The sequence below is a fragment of the Anguilla anguilla genome, chromosome 16 (assembly GCF_013347855.1).
Source record: "Anguilla anguilla isolate fAngAng1 chromosome 16, fAngAng1.pri, whole genome shotgun sequence".
NCBI classification, from domain to species: Eukaryota; Metazoa; Chordata; class Actinopteri; order Anguilliformes; family Anguillidae; genus Anguilla; species Anguilla anguilla.
The window spans coordinates 36,490,147-36,509,650 of record NC_049216.1 but is presented as its reverse complement, the minus strand read 5'-3'; the positions used below and the strand labels follow the sequence as shown (position 1 = coordinate 36,509,650).

Here is a 19,504-nt window from a genome sequence, read left to right as displayed (position 1 = left end):
ATATTAATAAATGCATTACAGCAACAGAATCCAAACAACATACAGAAATGTACGCAAATATCATTAAATACGTCGGATAAATTATTCCTCGGCGAAGGCTTTCCCATCTCCTTGATATTCTTATGGGAATTTATTGCTGGAGTTTTGATTTACGCTTGGCCATTAAAAAAACATTTTACCAAAATATTGGTTTAAAATGATCGTGCATTTCCTAACCGATTTCATCGAGTAGGTTATTTTCATTGGCTTAATCTATTTGGATGTTCCGTTGTTGTTCCGTGGGACATTTTTTCCCCCAACAAACGAAGCATAGGTTATGGCCAGTGGAATTGTAAACTGGGTAGCTTCGCATCGGTTTAATAAAAAGATGATTTTAAGTTGAACTAAAATATAATTTTAAAAGTGCGTGTGTGCGCGCGTGCGAGAGAGAGAAGGGGAGAGCTAGGTTTAAAAATTAACGGGGGGGGTGGAGGAATTCCATCATTGTCAGGAGCGCGTTACCATTCCGAAGCACGAGGAAGAAAGAAAGCGAAAAGAGGAGGGGGTGTGCGCGAGAGAGCGAAGGAAGGAGAGCGCGAGATAGAATTCATTCAGTGGGATTGTTGAGCACGGAGCTCCACGGATTACAGAAACAGACATCCGTCTGTTTCGTTTCTGGCGTGTTTCTTCACATCCTGGAAGCACTGAAGGATCGAAATTTCAACAGTTTAACGTCCGCAGAGTGGGTTGAAGAAAATAAGCGCCTGGTGAAGACAGATAGAAACTTATTTCTTTCAAAAATCTCCAGTGAAAACAAAGGTGAGTGTCTTCCAGTTGATACATGTCGGCTACCTTGAACAGTCCAAACACAAAATTATGAATGTATGTAAGAACAATGTCCATTAGAGCATAGTTACAACAACAATAACAACAGCAATAATAAGAATAATGGCCTATACACGTACATAAATTAGCATCTTAAGGAATAGAATGGTATTTCTTCACGATTTTATTCAGGCACCATATCTCAATGCTCAGTGTGGATCCGTAAATCACCTATAAATTGCAATTTTATCGAACGAGATGTGGAATAGGCTATTGGAAAAGCGAGATCAATCAATGATTGAAAACACGTGTGTTCGTGTGTAATTATCAATGCGCGTTCATTTTAAATGTAAAGTTGAGCAATATTAGCCTACTTTTCTTGAATAAGTCTATTTGAAAAAAAAAACGAGCAAACAAAAAAAACGGAAAACTAAAAATCTTAACTGCATTTTATTCAACCAATAATGCTATTGCTACTACTTGTCCACTGTGCACAACCACGGCTTTCCATTCGATTACTACATCGGCCACTTTAATCTGTTATCTTCGTCGTCACCTCACGGAAGTAACAGCCCGTTGTATAATTTTATCAGAGTGTCAGGTGTTTGTTTTAACGCGTTTAAACGCTGGCATTGCACCGAATGATTATGTGAGGTCCACTTCCCAGCTGCCGTGTTGGTTCCTGTGTGCACCTGCTCGAATACCCTGTACATCAGTGCGCGCGGTATGCCAGCTATTTACGTGTGCTTAGCTAGGCGCGAGGTTCACAGGCGCGTGTAACGCGCAGACGTCCGAGAGAGAGAGGGGGAGAGAGAGTGTGTGTGTTTGTGTGTGTGAGAGAGAGCGAGAGAAAAGAAATCTTCGTGAGCGGCTAGATGAGCTGTATTTTAGTGCAGGGAGGCGCCTTTTTAATACTATATAACGGGAAAATGAGAGCGGACACCTTCCTCGGGTGCCAGAAACAAGTTAAGAACACATTACTGTCGTGCAGCACGAACCCTCATTTATGGAATTTTAAAGTGCCATTCAAGACAGGAGTACCACATACGCCCAATTATTGGTCGCAGAATCCCCGTGGGTCCTCCTCTTTTTCGCGGAGAACAACACGAGTTACTTACGTTAGGTATCAGTGTATATCAGTATATACACAAACTTGAGGTGTACGAGATTCTGAATAGAGAGGTCTCACAGTAGATCTGTGCGTGGGCTCTTGTTATGATATTCAGATGTAAATCAAATATGGTCATGCTCTGTGGTGTTTTACAGTGCCCCTTGTTTGACAACGTGCAGGTTTACAGTTGTGTATTAGTGCTTTATAGCGTAGGTTTCTTCACAGCATCAAAAGCAGTTTAAAGAGGAAAAAACGGATCTTATTGAACAGCTCTGAGTTTCAACCCCCACCCAACTATGATACAGTGATTAAAATGTGGTTTTAACTTTAACTATCTGTCTATCTATTCAAATTGTGATCCTGACTCTTCGACAGAGCAATGCATTTCACAACCTTTTTCCACATGTAAAAATTGTGAGATCGTACGATGGAACAGACTATGAGACGTTTATTCCCTGTCAAGTGATTTCATCCCACTCAGATTTACTCGATTCCAAAATTAATAGAAATGCCACCATCCACTTCACTTTATATTTTTCCCTGAAACACTCCTCTCCCCATTTTTCATTTCCCATTAGCTGGACTCTCTCTCTCTTTTTTTTTTATTTTTTTTTTAGGAATATCTGACAGTCTGTCATCCGAGAGTTATTTGCGCATTGATGCGCGAGCCACACGGAAGCAAAGTGTTCCCTATCCACCAGGACTTTGATGCCCGTTACTGCCGAATAACAATTAGTGAACCTGTTTTACTTTCCAAGTTATTGTTACTCAGTAAAAATAAATAAATACATAAAGTACGAGATGAGAACTGCTCTTTATGTATTTACAAATCAACATGAATATTCTCAACTGCCAATCTCATATGTGCATCCCACCTACTTTTAACGCTGGACGTGCTTAGTTTCATTGTCATAAACTTTAAATCCACGCTATTCATCAAGTTTTACTCACAAATTATTTTATTAAAACATTTGCGTAAACGTATAAAGGGATTAGAATTATTTTGATTATACTTTGATGTTAGTCAACTACGGGTTCATACGTGACCGTACAGTTTGTGTTCATTCACCAATCATTTTGCCTAAAAACCGTGCAGTGGCAGACTTTTAAAATTTGTTCTCAATTAATTTTGTCGGATGTTGCTAATGTTTGAAACTGATAAATATGGACTGCTGATAATTTACATGATTTTCGGAATGTTATTTATTTAGTATTTCTCGTTAAAAAAATAGCTCCTCGCTAAAATTTGTATCCTTAAGGAGGTTCACTGTTGTTAATATTCTCAAGTCATATGATTTATTTTTCCCTAAGCTCCTCCCACTTCTCTATCGTTTCAGAGCCGCGGTGTTTTGCGTCCACGTCGTTGCTGTGGTTATTCTTATTCCCCGAGAACACAGCTCGAAGATCGGTACATGCAAAATATAGATGCACACAGTAGTTATGCACTGCAACCGTGGCTTTGTAGCGATACGTAGTTCTACCGTGCGGTTCAATTATGAGATTGAGAAGCACTGCAGACGGCCAGATGCGCACCAGCAGTGAATAAAAGTTAATAAAAGTATAAATGAACCAGGTTCGTGAACTTGTAATGTATTGGAATGATCGCTTTCTGATTGCGGGAGTGATGCCATCATAATCCTCACTAAGTATCTTTGGCTTTATATTAATGGGAATTAAGAGCTGACACACTCCTGTATCTTCTCCCCGATCCTTACCTCAGGAGACCCATTGATTTTCCCCCGAGATTAGTCACAATGAAGACACACAAATGCCCTCTCTTCAGGAGAGAGGGCACACAAGGGTGTGTGAACGATTCTGATCCTCCAAACCCCCGGCTCCCTACTCTAAACCTTCACTCTTGGACTCGCACACACATGCATGCACACGAATGCATGCACACACATGCGTGCACACGTGCATGCACATACAGAGAGAAACGTTCATTTCCACACATATTAAATGAACACCTGCGTCAAATAATTATTTGAAATACTTTTACTTTTGAAACTAGTAAAATTCCTGCATATTTCTCACAATTTAGAATAAGCCTCAGTTTTCACCGAACTGTTATTACTATTTAGAATGAAATTAATCTTTCCACTGTCGCCCTTGGCTTGCTTTTGCCAGATAATTTTGCCGAGGAATGCTGAGGAGCATATTATGACAAATTCTTTGTAAAATATGCTGTATGAATACATTTTATAAGATATATAAATAAACGTATAAATAAATAAATACATACGTACAAAAAAAATCAATTAATCAAGTCATACATTATGCAATACACACATGCATTTGCCGATAGACACACATACACCATGGCAAGAGTCTCTTGGTGCTGTTACCTTTACGTTTGGGTGGTTCTGTATTTACTTTAAGTTTTACCTGGTGCCTTCAATTTGGACGGAAGATTTGAATTTGCAAATGTAGAAACCAGTAATATTTTTAAAAATGAAAGGAAGTATGTGTGAGTCTGTCTGTCTGGGATAAGACGTAAACACATTGGGTCATTATTAAAATTAAATTCATTTGCGTGAAATCTGAGAATAAAATGGTGGTAGAAACATCCCCTTTGGCAGATGTCTGATAGAATGCTGGTCCCATATGTAAATGAAGAGGATCTGAAAAGGAAAGTGTCCATGCGTTAAATCTTCTCTGTCTTTGACCTGAAGGCTGCTCATGGTGAGTAACATGAATGAAACAGAAAAGCAGAAGGTCACTGAAGCATGTTTGTGCTCTGATGTACTGTATGTCAGTGTGTGTGTGTGTGTGTGTGTGTGGTGTGCATGGGGTATGTTTTGTTTTTGGAGCAATGCTACATTTATGGTTTTAATTTAAATAGATCTTTAATTTAATTTTAATTTCCTGAATGTGATCACAGTGGTATGAGATTTAGAAGTTTTTTTTTCAATGAAGATAATTTAATGCCCCCTGAGATACAGGACACAAGCATATCCCTTTTAGCACCCAGTTCCTGTTCACAAATCATGAACTGTGTGATTTCTAACACATCAGAGTGTTTTCTGTCAGGCAAACACTAAAACACTTCTAACATCTTGGGGTAGTCCAGTCTCTTGTATGAAGGCCTTGTCTTGCCTTTTGGGGATTAATTTTTCTGTTTTTCTGTAAAGCGTCTTTGTGACAGTTTTCTGTAGAATGCACTTTTGATTTGAAAGCGTGAGAAATTAAATAATGACATTTAATCTAATCTAAAACGGAAAATAATATGTGGGTTTTTGTGCGAGCAGGGGCATGCATGTTGGACTGTCATTGGCATCGGCAAACAGAGGTGTAGATGTTTGCACACGTTCTCAGAGGTGAATGACGTGGGGAGAATCTGTCAGTGGGACTCTTTCTCAGACGTGTTTTTGCTTGAGAAACATTCTCTTTATTTTGTGCTTCCCTCATAGCAAAATGCCTGAGATTCCAATGGACCAAACACACCATTAATCACTGGGAAAACAGGCCAGACTGGCACTGGGAAATGGACATTTCCTCCTTTAAACTCCTGATATCCAAGCATTCATATTTAATCAATTCCTTGTGAAACAGAGATATTAACTAACAAGGTTTTTCTTTTAGCACACCACGGAGTCATGGCAACTGTTTGCACTGAAATTCACACTCAGACCTTCACCATTTCTAGAAAGGGGTAACAAGATATTCAATGTATACAAAAAACATGTCTGTACTTGCAGCAAGTACTCCACACTTTATTATCTTTCAGAAACTTTACGACAGAAAAGAACGTCCCCTCCTTGTTTTGCGTTTTGCTCTTGGACCTTGGTCTCTTCGGATAAACAGTAGAGGGGACCATTAGTACCTGAGGAAAGGAGGGCCAAAGGTCCTGTTACCTGAATTTTAGAGACTGAATAACGGCAGAAGTCCCCTTACCTGTGTGGTTTCATCAGGTGAGGGGGTGTGGTGGAAGAACAGATCTGGAAAGCAACCTTAATTCCAACTCCGGTTTATCTTCACTAATGATAAGATCATGAAAATACCAGCATTCTAATCTGGGAGGAACTCTGGCAGGCAGTCTGAGGATAATGGGGGGGGGGGGGGGGTGAAAAATTAAAGGACAGAATGATCATTCATCTATTTTTAGGTGGTGATAAAATATGGTGTGAAAACCCATCCACTTCTCCGAGTCCATTTCACAGCTCCAAACACTGTGCCTACGTTCTGTTCGCAGTATCAGCCGGTGTAGATAATGGATGGATGGACGGTTTTATCTTTGTTGTGCATTGGTTGTGTTTTGGTTGTATATTGGGTGTGCTTTGGTTGTGATGTGGTTGTGCTTTGGTTGTGTTTTGGTTGTGATGTGGTTGTGATGTGGTTGTGCTTTGGTTGTGTTTTGGTTGTGCCTTGATTGTGCTTTGGTGGTGTTTTGGTTGTGATGTGGTTGTGCTTTGGTTGTGTTTTGGTGGTGTTTTGGTTGTGTTTTAGTTGTGATTTGGTTGGTCTGGCAGTCAGGGGCAGGATCTCGGACAGGAAGTGATGCGTAGCGAAGCAGATGGTTCTGAGGCCCCAGAGCACACGCAGAGTGCGGCGTAAACATGTTCCTCCGAGAGGGATCTTTAAAAAAGCCACAGACGTCTGTTAGTTTAATTAGGGTAGATGTCACTCAGGGGTGGTGTGTGGGGTGGGGGGAGGAATTGGGTCGCTGGGGCAGGAAGTTGAAGCTGATGTTGGAGGGGGTGTAAGATGAAAAACGATACTTGTCGAAGGAACAATGTCCCCATTCAGGAAGACTGCTGATGTGGGGATCTAAATCCTTTGGGGTCTAGGGCTGTGCTTTGATGGAGACTCTCTTTTATCAGGAAGCAGAAGCATGTCTCTATTGTTTGCCTGCTTGAAGAACAATTGGCACCTTCTCAATAAACTGCAAGCAAAATATAACATGTTCACTAAATAAATATTCAGACAGAGAAATGCATTGAAAGACTGAACTGCTGCCGTAGCTTTAGGCTTCATAGGACTAAGACATATGTTGTTAGAGATGTGATTGTCCCTATGGAACTAAGACATATGTGCTAAGAGATGTGATTGTCCCTGTGGAACTAAGAGATATGTGCTAAGAGATGTGATTGTCCCTGTGGAACTAAGAGATATGTGCTAAGAGATGTGATTGTCCCTGTGGAACTAAGAGATATGTGCTAAGAGATGTGATTGGCCCTGTGGAACTAAGAGATATGTGCTAAGAGATGTGATTGGCCCTGTGGGGCTAAGAGATGTGCTAAGAGATGTGATTGGCCCTGTGGGGCTAAGAGATGTGCTAAGAGATGTGATTGGCCCTGTGGGGCTAAGAGATGTGATTGGCCCTGTGGGAGTATACTTATAACTGCAACGGTCCATTTTTCACAGATCTGAGTGGGATCTGAAAGAGGAGGGGCAAGGGGCGGATCTGTGATGTAAGGGGTGTGGCTTTAAGCGGGGGCATGTCCATTCACCTGGGCCAGAGATTAAGGGGAGGGATTTGGAACAGGGTTGGCAGAGCATGCAGTAAATGAGCGGGGTGGAGGGAAGGACATGCTGGGGGTTGTTGCCAAGGGAACAGTGGATGAAGGGTTCTATGTCAGAGGCCAGAATGGGTATCCAAATACGGATATTTTTAAAAACAAAATGTACATGTTTTGAAAATGGAACGGAAAAGACCATGAGAGCGCCAGAGACAGGCTGGAGATTTCCCTGAGAAATTAAAAGCTGGTAATGCTAACTGGGCTGCTGTGGCTACACTCAGACCCCATGCTAACAGGGCTGCTGTGGCTACACTCAGGCCCCATGCTAACAGGGCTGCACTCAGACTCCATGCTAACAGGCCTGCACTCAGACCCCATGCTAACAGGGCTGCACTCAGGCCCCATGCTAACAGGGCTGCACTCAGACTCCATGCTAACAGGCCTGCACTCAGACCCCATGCTAACAGGGCTGCACTCAGGCCCCATGCTAACAGGGCTGCACTCAGACTCCATGCTAACAGGCCTGCACTCAGACCCCATGCTAACAGGGCTGCACTCAGGCCCCATGCTAACAGGGCTGCACTCAGGCCCCATGCTAGCAGGGCTGCACTCAGACTCCATGCTAACAGGCCTGCACTCAGACCCCATGCTAACAGGGCTGCACTCAGGCCCCATGCTAACAGGGCTGCACTCAGGCTCCATGCTAACAGGGCTGCACTCAGACCCCATGCTAACAGGGCTGCACTCAGACCCCATGCTAACAGGGCTGCACTCAGACTCCATGCTAACAGGGCTGCACTCAGGCCCCATGCTAACAGGGGCCCCATGCTAACTGGGCTGCACTCAGGCTCCAGGGTAACAGGGCTGCACTCAGACCCCATGCTAACAGAGCTGCACTCAGGCTCCCTGCTAACAGGGCTGCACTCAGACCCCATGCTAACAGAGCTGCACTCAGGCTCCATGCTAACAGGGCTGCACTCAGACCCCATGCTAACAGAGCTGCACTCAGGCTCCATGCTAACAAGGCTGCACTCAGGCCCCATGCTAACAGGGCTGCACTCAGACCCCATGCTAACAGTCGCTGCGCTTTTACAGTGAAGATTAGTCGCTGACCTTTGACTCCTCCCACGGAAGGCGGGCTGCACGTTCTGTCCTGCTCTGGTGCATTATCTCCTGTCCTGCATTAACCCTGCCTCTTTCTCTTCAGAATATCCCATAATCCCTCCCCTCACAGGGCCTCAGCTTCACAGATCACCCAAATAACAGGAGAGAGAGGGACATAGAGAAAGAAACAGAGAGAGAGAAATGGGCAGAGAGAGAGAGAGAAACAGAGAGAGAGAGAGATGGGCAGAGAGAGAGAGAGACAGAGTGTGAGAGAGAGCAGCAGAGAGAGAGAGAAAACATAGTGATACTAATAGTTAATGGTTTTGAATATCATACTTTTCCTGCCAATAAATTAGCATGAAGACAGTTAAACTCTCAAATACACCCCCCCCCCCACACACACACACACACACAGCCTTAGGCCTTGAAACCACAGGGAGGTGAGACAGACGAGCTGAACAAACAATCCCCTGTTCTGTTCTGGGGGGGGGGGGGGCCCAGTCAACACAGGGCAGCCGGCACTCTTACTGATCTCTGCTGGACACCACTCTGCTTTCTCCCGATGGACCTCACGTGACCCCCCCCCCCCCCACCCCCCCGCCGCCCAGGCTGTTACGCCCATCCCCCACCCCCCCCCCCACCGTCCCCCGTCCCGTCCCGTCCTGTCCCCCTGTCTCGCTTCTGAGGCCCCTCAAAATCGCCATCAGAACAGTCCCAAGCAGAATCAGCAGAACAGTCCCAAGCAGAATCAGCAGAACAGTCCCAAGCAGAATCAGCAGAACAGTCCCAAGCAGAATCAGCAGCACAGTCCCAAGCAGAATCAGCAGCACAGTCCCAAGCAGAATCAGCAGAACAGTCCCAAGCAGAATCATCAGAACAGTCCCAAGCAGAATCAGCAGAACAGTCCCAAGCAGAATCAGCATGGAACATGCCCTTACGGGACACCAGTAATGTTACTCATCGTCTTGGCAGTTGTCCAGTTTGGGTGCTACTGTAATTGATACCGATTATTCTTACAGCTGGATTAAACCGGATCAATCACCTGCCATAAGGATCCCAGCCTGCGTGAGAACACTCCAGGGTATTTGAACATGTCAGTCCCTGCAAAATCACCAGCATGTTAGCCAGAGCGGTGTTTCCAAGCCAGGGCCTGTAGTTCTGTTTGGGATGGACCTCATTCTGTGGGGTTTGTGGGGCCTGTAGTTCTGCTTGAGGCGGACCTCATTCTGTGGGGATTGCAGGGCCTGTAGTTCTGTTTGGGACGGACCTCATTCTGTGGGGTTTGTGGGGCCTGTAGTTCTGTTTGGGACGGACCTCATTCTGTGGGGTTTGTGGGGCCTGTAGTTCTGTTTGGGACGGACCTCATTCTGTGGGGTTTGTGGGGCCTGTAGTTCTGTTTGGGATGGATCTCATTCTGTGGGGTTTGTGGGGCCTGTAGTTCTGTTTGGGACGGACCTCATTCTGCGGGGTTTGTGGGGCCTGTAGTTCTGTTTGGGACGGACCTCGTTCTGTGGGGATTGTGGGGCCTGTAGTTCTGTTTGGGACGGACCTCATTCTGTGGGGTTTGTGGGGCCTGTAGTTCTGTTTGGGACGGACCTCATTCTGCTTCTGTGCTGCAGATGGTCTAGATGGACCGTGACTCACAGAAGACCTCCTTCAGACAGCTGAGCTGACACAGTGGCTTAGTGTCAAATTAAAAGCGGTAAAACATCAGAGATTTCCTGCATCTGCAGAGCACTATCCCTGTGGGGAAAAAGAGCTTCTTTTAATAATCAGTGTTTTTAAAAGCCAGGTTCACTTACCTGTGACTGCAGGTGCATTAATTCATTCGGTTCAGCGATTAGGTTGTGGGGGGGGGGGGGGGGTGAATTTACTCTTAAAGGAGAGTACAGAATTTGTCCAAATTGGACACCGACTCTGATGTTGGGTAAAAATAGAGGCAAACATTTGGACTGAACAGGTTTTGGGATAGCAGCTTTTACCTGAGGGACCACAGTCTTTGTTGGCTTGAGGTTTATTTAATCACTTAAGGGCTTAAATGAAGTAATTGGATGGCGAGAGTCCACGCAACGTGTTTCCAAGGCCTAAACCAGCAGCTGATTGAAAGGAAACCACAGAAGCCTGCAGGTCCCCCAGGACTGGAATTCAGATCCCTCTTCTGGCTCAGAATCTATTTTGCATCAGCTTCTCTCTTTAAAAAACACAAAAATTAAAAATTCTATTTTATTGGGATAAATGACTGTTGGCTGACTGTGGTTTTCATGGCAGAGTGAGAACTGTTCTGTTGAGAGAAAGGAAGAAAATTGGGCAAAATATTCTGCAGAATAGATGCAGAACCCAAAAACAGTGAAGTAAAGCAGGCATGTGCAGCGTACATGTCACACTCAGCAATGGCGTGCTGGAGCTGCTTCACTCCTGAAACCCAAACGCAAACTGGAGCATGAAAGCAGAGCTGTGTTGAGAAAACAGCCTAATTTATGGTAAATTATTGGTGATGAGACAGAGCAAAGGTCAGCGTACCCAGTGAGGTTCACCGAGGGGAAATGGGGCACTGAAGTGTTGTACATGATGTTGTGCAACCGGAACTCGTAATAATGTGTGTATTTTCCTGCAGGTTAGCCTTGCAAAAGACTCATGTTTACTGATATGAGGTTATAAAGATTATAAACCAGTAGCACACACTATGAACACAGAGTAAAGTTTATTTACCTGTGACTTATTATGACCAGTAAGAACATTCACCAGCGGGATCGGGTTGTGTTTCAAGGCCCCGTTCTCCAGCGTTACCCATGTACTATTTGGCACCTCTTTTGGGGCATGGGGGGGGGGGGGTTGAGGGTGAGGGTTGTGGGGGGGAGAGGGAATCACGAGGAGTGCTAGGAGGAGTCATGAAAGAGTGCTGGGGAGCGGGGATCGGGGAACGGGGGGGAGCTGGGGGGGTGGCTCTTTCTGTCCCATGCCCATCCTGCCATTGTGTGCTCAGAAAAGAATACTAATTAAGCAAAATTTAGAAATCATTAAAAACCGATGGGAGACTTCATCAGAACAAACGGCTCCCGATGCACCCCGAGTTACGGGGTCCTAAATTACCCCGGGGCACACAGAGGCCCCCTCGGTGGCAGCCTGCCCCGCTGGCTGCCCCCCCGCTCCTGTCCGGCATGGGGTGAGGGTGGGGGTGGGGGGAGTCATTGGTGTCGCTGCTGAGCGGAGCTGGAGGGTGACTGTGTGGGGTTGTGAGCGGAGCTTGAGGGTGACTGTGTGGGGTTGTGAGCGGAGCTGGAGGGTGACTGTGTGGGGTTGTGAGCGGAGCTGGAGGGTGACTGTGTGGGGTTGTGAGCGGAGCTGGAGGGTGACTGTGTGGGGTTGTGAGCGGAGCTGGAGGGTGACTGTGTGGGGTTGTGAGCGGAGCTGGAGGGTGACTGTGTGGGGTTGTGAGCGGAGCTGGAGGGTGACTGTGTGGGGTTGTGAGTGGAGCTGGAGGGTGACTGTGTGGGGTTGTGAGCGGAGCTGGAGGGTGACTGTGTGGGGTTGTGAGCGGAGCTGGAGGGTGACTGTGTGGGGTTGTGAGTGGAGCTGGAGGGTGACTGTGTGGGGTTGTGAGCGGAGCTGGAGGGTGACTGTGTGGGGTTGTGAGCGGAGCTGGAGGGTGACTGTGTGGGGTTGTGAGCGGAGCTCTGTGTGGGGTTGTGAGCGGAGCTTGAGGGTGACTGTGTGGGGTTGCTGAATGTTGGGTTATTGCCTGGGCACTTAGAGCCTGTTTCAGCTTCCTCCCCAAACTCAGAGACTGAGAAAATGGCACAGGCCACACCCTCACTGTAGGGCCTGGAGCACAGCCAGTACGAGCTGTAGGGCCTGGAGCACAGCCGATACGAGCTGTAGGGCCTGGAGCACAGCCGATACGAGCTGTAGAGCCTGGAGCACAGCCGATACGAGCTGTAGGGCCTGGAGCACAGCCGATACGAGCTGTAGGGCCAGTGGACACAGCCGGTATGAGCTGTAGGGCCAGTGGACACAGTCGGTATGAGCTGTAGGGCCAGTGGACACAGTCGGTATGAGCTGTAGGGCCAGTGGACACAGCCAGTACTTGTTCTGTTAATTGCGGAGACTTGCAGGAATTTTGACACTCTGAGAGCCAAAGAATGACATGCATGAGAACTGAGAGCTAGATTCAATGCCTGCTCTCCAAATTGTAACCCCAACCTCCCCTCCCCCTTTCCTCCCTAAACTGGCCCCTTCATGTACCCCCTCCCCCCATCTCCCATCCATCTACCTCCTTCCGGAGAGGCCAGTGGAGAGCCGAACCCAGCCTGTTTACCCCTCGGCTTGCTCTGCGGAACCCACAACAATTCCCTTCATCGCCCATTTGTCACCTCCCTTTGAAAGCAAAACGGGAAAACATCCCGAAATCCGTCCCCAAATCCCCCCTCCCCTTCGTGCCCACCCGCCCGCCCCCCCAAGAGCTGCAGTTTTCCCAGCTCTGGAGGCTGCAAACAAACTTTCACCCACCCACCCCATCACCCCCACCCCCCTCCCCAACTAAACTGGGCCATTCTTCTGGAGCCCCTGGCTGTCCCAGGAGCTTGCTCGCCACGGTGACGGTCTCAAACAGAAGGGGTTTTGTTTGCGATTTGGCTCGCAGCTCCATGCGCTAGTTAATTAGAATCTTTATTAATCTCTCTGTCCGTCTACCGATCCGTAATCACTCTGCTCCTGCGCGTCCCCCATTCGGCCGCCACAGTTCCGTACGTCGGTGCGTTCGTCAGGCCCTCAGCGTTTCGAAGGCGCCGCGGTCGAACGCCAGAACGCCGCGCGGGTTCTCCTCACGCTGTTCGGGAGAAACCGCGCCTCTCAGGCGGGCTGTGGGGCCCCTCGCCCACGGAGCCCGGCGCTGTGGCGAATTATCCGATAGCGTTGGCGAAAGCCCAGCCCCCTGAAGCGGTCGTTCCCCGAGTGTTGTGTGGTGTCAGGGAGGTTTCACGGACCTGTGTCCACCTGACAAAGCCCTGCGGGGCGGAAGCAGCGTGGGGGTCCCTTTCATTCTGCCATCCAGCAAAACAGCGTCTCCGACGGCAACCGCGCTTTTGTTTACGCGTCACCATGGTGACGTTTTACTCCTGTATCGATTAACAGTAGCTGCAGACAAAACCACTTTGCTTTTTTTTTATTTTTATTTTTTATATTTATTTTTCAACATCTGACGTGCTCTCTGAGCAGTATGTTGTCTCAGCAGTGTAGCTGGTTTAGGCCGATGTGTTTTCTGTTAGTTTAGGCCCCTGAGCGATGTGTGTTCTGTTTGTGTTTGCATTTGTGGAGGAGAAAATAGGGTTAAAACATTCCCACATGTAAAGTGATGTACCAGCTGGACCAAACTTACCCCCCCCCCCCCTCCACCCCCCACCGTCACTCTCACCATTCAGTGTCCTGCCAGTGACCCCCCATCCGCCTGCTACACCTCACCCTCATATTTATAATTCTGAGAAGCTCAGTGACTTCAACTAAATACCAAACTGGAAATGACGCTTATGTATATGGCACTAAACCAATTAGTCATCCTTGGCTTAATTTTAAGGCTCAACAGCATGATTTCCCCCACCAATGTGTGAGCGTAGGCTGCTTAAGATGCTAACAAATAAAATTAAATCATACCGTCACTTTAACTGAATCACGGTTCACCAAGTTGTCTAAATTCATTAACCATTCACATACGCGTTCCGTATGGCTACTGTCTGATCACTGAGGCAGGTCGGCTTGTACTTGTTTCCCGAAACGCACTTCCATTTGGAGCACTGCTCGTCATGTTTTACACACAATACAAGAATCATGCACGAATGACTGCTATTATGACGTCTTTTCCAATGTGACAATAGCATTCGCCAAATACTGTAAAAGGACAGGCCTATGCCACGTGCAAACATATCTCTGATTGTAGAAGGCGAAAGACAAACGTGTGTCACAGGTACCAGCATATGGTAGAGAGAAAAGCCTGTACTGGGGGTGGGGGTCGCTGGGTGGGCCACGTAAATCTGCCGAAGCTATCTGAAATTCTAGTGGCATTCCAAAACGCAAATCCGCGGCAGGCACCCGCGCGCGTATGCTATAATGGTGTAACTTGATGTTTAGAGCTCGAGGAGCGACAGAGGGATTTACACATCTCCGTTGTAAAGGGGGATTAGCACTGGCCGGGGGATTTGGAGTAATTTCGGTTTTGTAGCACAAATCTCTGTTCGAGGTTTTTGCAGCTAGTAAAGGGATGAGCTCTCCAAAGCGGCCATAGAGGATTAGCTCCACATTAAACTCCGACTCACTGGAAAACTTGACAGAAAATGAAAGCGCGAATGAAAATGAAATTAATGTTAATTAGAGGCCCTAATAATACATTATTAATGTGCGGGACTAGAGTTCAGAAGCAGGGCAGAAACATTCCATTACTTTATCGGGCTGTGAAAATATTTACATTGTTCAGAAAACCGTGGCGGAAGCGGAAAGAAAAACAGGGCATTGCAAAATACCATACCCCTCTCCCGACCGGCAGCTCTCTCTGTTCAGAACAGTGCCATTCATGTTCAGAACGCTGCCATTCATAGTTTACAGTGCGGCTGCGCCCCTTTGGCGAGATTCCAAACAGCGCTGTACGCTAACAACTGCTTGTTATGACCGCCAGTAAGACTAGATATAATATTTTAAGCTGTCTCTCTCTGTTTTTCATAAGACCAAACGATTTATTTCAACAACACGGGGGCTCCGTTGCTGTGCAACAACTGAAAAGCTGCGCGTTTAGCGATTCCTGGTTCTGAAAGGACAGCGCCCATACGGAACAGCACGGGGCCCGTGCTATGCCATGCTTTTGAAGAAAGCGCACTAAAGCGGAGAACTAATTCGCCTATCACATCCATCACAATACGAAAACACACGGCGTTTCGGTATTATCTTTCAGTAACCCCATCACAGCCAATTTAAAGAAAATATGTTGTTAAATTGTATTGTAATAGCGCATGGTGTCGGGTAAATTATTGTTCTGTTAAAAAAAAAGAACTTTTCCGAACGTGAATTTATAAAGGTGCTATAGCCCACAAGTTGTGGCCGTGATTTATTTTTAACCTCGCTATATGTATATTTTTTATGTTATAGTATGTTACCCTCCTCGGCCGCTATCGATGTCACGGCAACAGCAGATTACCAAACAGTTCGATAGCGCGTTAGATCTGAAGTGTCGGAGGCGATGACAGGTAGCGGGAAGCGCCACTCTGTTCAGATGACAGTTCGTCGCCTCTTCCCACATTTCACAAGAATCCCACTTATCCCGCCCAGCTGCAACGCACAGCAGCCTCGGGCAGATGCCCTGCCATCACTGCTCGAGTTCATTCGCTCAGACACTCGTATTTCAGGGCTGGTGATCCGATTCTGGGAACGGCTCAAATGTCTGGCGCTTTGCCGGGGAGCCGCGATGTTAAAAAAGGCGCGCAGCTCGAGGGAATTGCAGCGGGTTCTTTCTGTTGCGCCAAGAAGTTCTTAATTGCCATTTATTTCATTCGGGCCCTTCAAGAGATCCTTTCAGTCCCTGTAATTAGCATAAATTGAGTGGAGATGGGGTGAATAGTCCTAAGCTTTTCTGAATGGGAAAACCGAAAAGGAGGTCATGAAAGGAAATATTTAAAAGGCTATCTACCCTCCGGTGTGATAGTGTGTAGATCTACCCACTGGTGTGTGTGAAAGTATGTAGATCTACCCACTGGTGTGTGTGAAAGTATGTAGATCTACCCTCCGGTGTGTGAAAGTGTGTAGATCTACCCTCCGGTGTGATAGTGTGTAGATCTACCCACCGGTGTGTGTGAAAGTGTGTAGATCTACCCACCGGTGTGTGAAAGTGTGTAGATCTACGCACTGGTGTGTGAAAGTGTGTAGATCTACCCACCGGTGTGTGAAAGTGTGTAGATCTACCCTCCGGTGTGTGAAAGTGTGTAGATCTACCCTCCAGTGTGTGAAAGTGTGCAGATCTACGCACTGGTGTGTGAAAGTGTGCAGATCTACGCACTGGTGTGTGAAAGTGTGTAGATCTACCCTCCGGTGTGTGAAAGTGTGCAGATCTACACACTGGTGTGTGAAAGTGTGCAGATCTACGCACTGGTGTGTGAAAGTGTGCAGATCTACGCACTGGTGTGTGAAAGTGTGTAGATCTACCCTCCAGTGTGTGAAAGTGTGTAGATCTACCCACCGGTGTGTGAAAGTGTGCAGATCTACGCGCTGGTGTGTAAAAGTGTGTAGTACTGTAACTCAGTGTGCAGCATTATCACTGTCAGCCAAATCCATGCTGTGTAAAAAATGCATAATTTGTGAGTGGAGATGTAGGTATGGAGTGCATAGCCTAGCCATATTAGCGTACAGCCTCCAATTGTGGGATTGTGCACCAGAATTATGTGTCTGCTAAATGGTGGTAATGCAATATAATATTTTTCCTGAAAATCCTCCCAACATCAATGTCCCATGTGCAGACTGTCTCCTTTTTAAAAGTCCCCTCCCTTTCATTTTTACTCTGATACTTCTCCCAGTGATTTTGCCCAATCGCTACCTTTGGGGATTAAAACAAAACAAAACATCCGATTGGACACAGAACACAGACCCAATGGGTTAAAAGGAGGGAGATGACATATTAGGTTGTCCATGGCATGTCAGCTGCTACTGTGTGCAATTACTACAGGACGATCCATCTTCCTTAGTCCTCTCATTTTAGTGTTAGAGTGTACAATACCCTGAACGGGCTTGATGGGAATTGACTTTATGGGCTGTGTGGTGAGCCTTTGCAAAGGGCTGTGTGTTTAAGCGATGCATGTGTGTGGGTGTGAGTTGGCATTCATTAAGACTTGCAGGCATGCGCACGTGCTGATAACACTGTTCTGGCCCGTTGCTGAATCCAGTTTGGCATGCACTGACTGTGAGGGGTTGGGTGGGCCAGGGTGGATACACCTGAATAGAATCCTGGCTCACCTGTTTATCTGAGCCAAACCAGCACGCCCAGGTGAGAATGGCCACTGGGGTATCTCTGGTGAGTCTGGTTCTTTGCAGGCAGAACTGTGTGGCCGGTGTAGTTCTGGTGCGGCTGGTTCTGGTTCTTTGCAGGCAGAACCGTGTGAATACCTCTGGCTGTGCTGCAGTCCTGCTCTTTCCACGCGTCTCCTGACTGCCCCGTGTTCTGTGTTCTGTGATCTGTGTTCTGTGATCTGTGTTCTGTGTTCTGTGATCTGTGTTCTGTGATCTGTGATCTGTGTTCTGTGTTCTGTGTTCTGTGATCTGCTGCCGTACAGCATGTCGACGTTTTAACAGCACATCACAAATCCTATTGTGAGCACTGAATACCAGTGTCCTGCAGCTAGCATAGATCTAACAACTGTGACTTTCTGGTAGTACAAGCATTGAGCCCACTGGCTCTAACACCTCTTTCTCTCTTTCTATCTCTCCCCTCTCTCTCTATCTACCTCCCCAGCTCTCTCTTCCCCCGCTCTCTCTGTATCTCTCTCTGTCTACCTCCCCTGCTCTCTCTCCCCCCTCTCTCTCTATCTCTCCCTCTGCCTACCTCCCCTGCTCTCTCTTTCCCTCTCCCCCCCCTCCTCGTTTTCTGTCTAACGTTGGTGATGGGTGGGGTGGGGGATGCTGGCTGTTTTAATGAGCCCCCAGGGAGCTCACTGCAGTGATCAAACAACGCAGTCAAACCCATCCGCACAGCTGTGCTAATGACATAGCGGCCCGCTTTCCAGCGCGGGTACTCCAGGCCACTAACGCTGCTAATGCTGATAATGCTGCTAACGCTGGGCTTTAGGCTAACCAGGTACTCAGAGCACCAGGCTGCTAACACTGCTAATGCTGGGCTTTAGGCTAACCAGGTACTCAGAGCACCAGGCCACCAACACTGCTAACGCTGGGCTTTAGGCTAACCAGGTACTCAGAGCACCAGGCCACCAACACTGCTAACGCTGGGCTTTAGGCTAACCAGGTACTCAGAGCACCAGGCCGCTAATGCTGCTAACGCTGGACTTTAGGCTAACCAGGTACTCAGAGCACCAGGCCGCTAATGCTGCTAACGCTGGGCTTTAGGCTAACCAGGTACTCAGAGCACCAGGCTGCTAATGCTGCTAACGCTGGGCTTTAGGCTAACCAGGTACTCAGAGCACCAGGCCGCTAATGCTGCTAATGCTGGGCTTTAGGCTAACCAGGTACTCAGAACACCAGGCCGCTAACGCTACTAACGCTGCTAGTGCTGGGTTTTAGGCTAACCAGGTACTCAGAGCACCAGGCCGCTAACGCTAGGCTTTAGGCTAACCAGGCACTCAGAGCACCAGGCCGCTAATGCTGCTAATGCTGGGCTTTAGGCTAACCAGGTACTCAGAGCACCAGGCCGCTAACGCTACTAACGCTGCTAGTGCTGGGTTTTAGGCTAACCAGGTACTCAGAGCACCAGGCCGCTAACGCTAGGCTTTAGGCTAACCAGGTACTCAGAGCACCAGGCCACTAATGCTGCTAACGCTGGGTTTTAGGCTAACCAGGTACTCAGAGCACCAGGCCGCTAACGCTAGGCTTTAGGCTAACGAGGTACTCAGAGCACCAGGCCGCTAATGCTGCTAACGCTGGGTTTTAGGCTAACCAGGTACTCAGAGCACCAGGCCGCTAACGCTAGGCTTTAGGCTAACCAGGTACTCAGAGCACCAGGCCGCTAATGCTGGGCTTTTTTGGGGGGGGGGGGTTATTGACACCTACAAGAAATCCCCTGCAAATGCCTATGGGATTTTAATTTTCTCTCTCCCCCATATCTCTTTTGTGCTCACTCTATCTCTCTCTATCTCTCTCTCTCTCTCTTTCCCTTCCTACCCCCCTCTCTCTGCATATTCGGGTGTCCTGCTGTTTTATTGATGACCCAAATGGGGGACTGGTTATCAAATCCCATTCCTGCCCTTTGTGTCAACAACAACAAAACCATGGCCTGATTGAAAGACATGACAGAGTGTGTGTGTGTGTGTGTGTGAGAGAGAGACAGAGA

The 19,504-nt window shown here is 47.3% G+C and overlaps 1 protein-coding gene across 1 annotated transcript in view; it reads left to right on the top strand.

The window, feature by feature from the left end:
- Positions 1 to 526: 526 nt before the first annotated feature.
- The window catches only part of slc1a2b (solute carrier family 1 member 2b), a 58,011-nt gene continuing 39,033 nt past the window's right edge, over positions 527 to 19,504 (top strand). The window contains exon 1 of the mRNA XM_035396012.1: positions 527 to 798. The gene's annotated coding sequence lies outside the window, so the exon portion shown is untranslated. The remainder of the gene's footprint in view (positions 799 to 19,504) is intronic.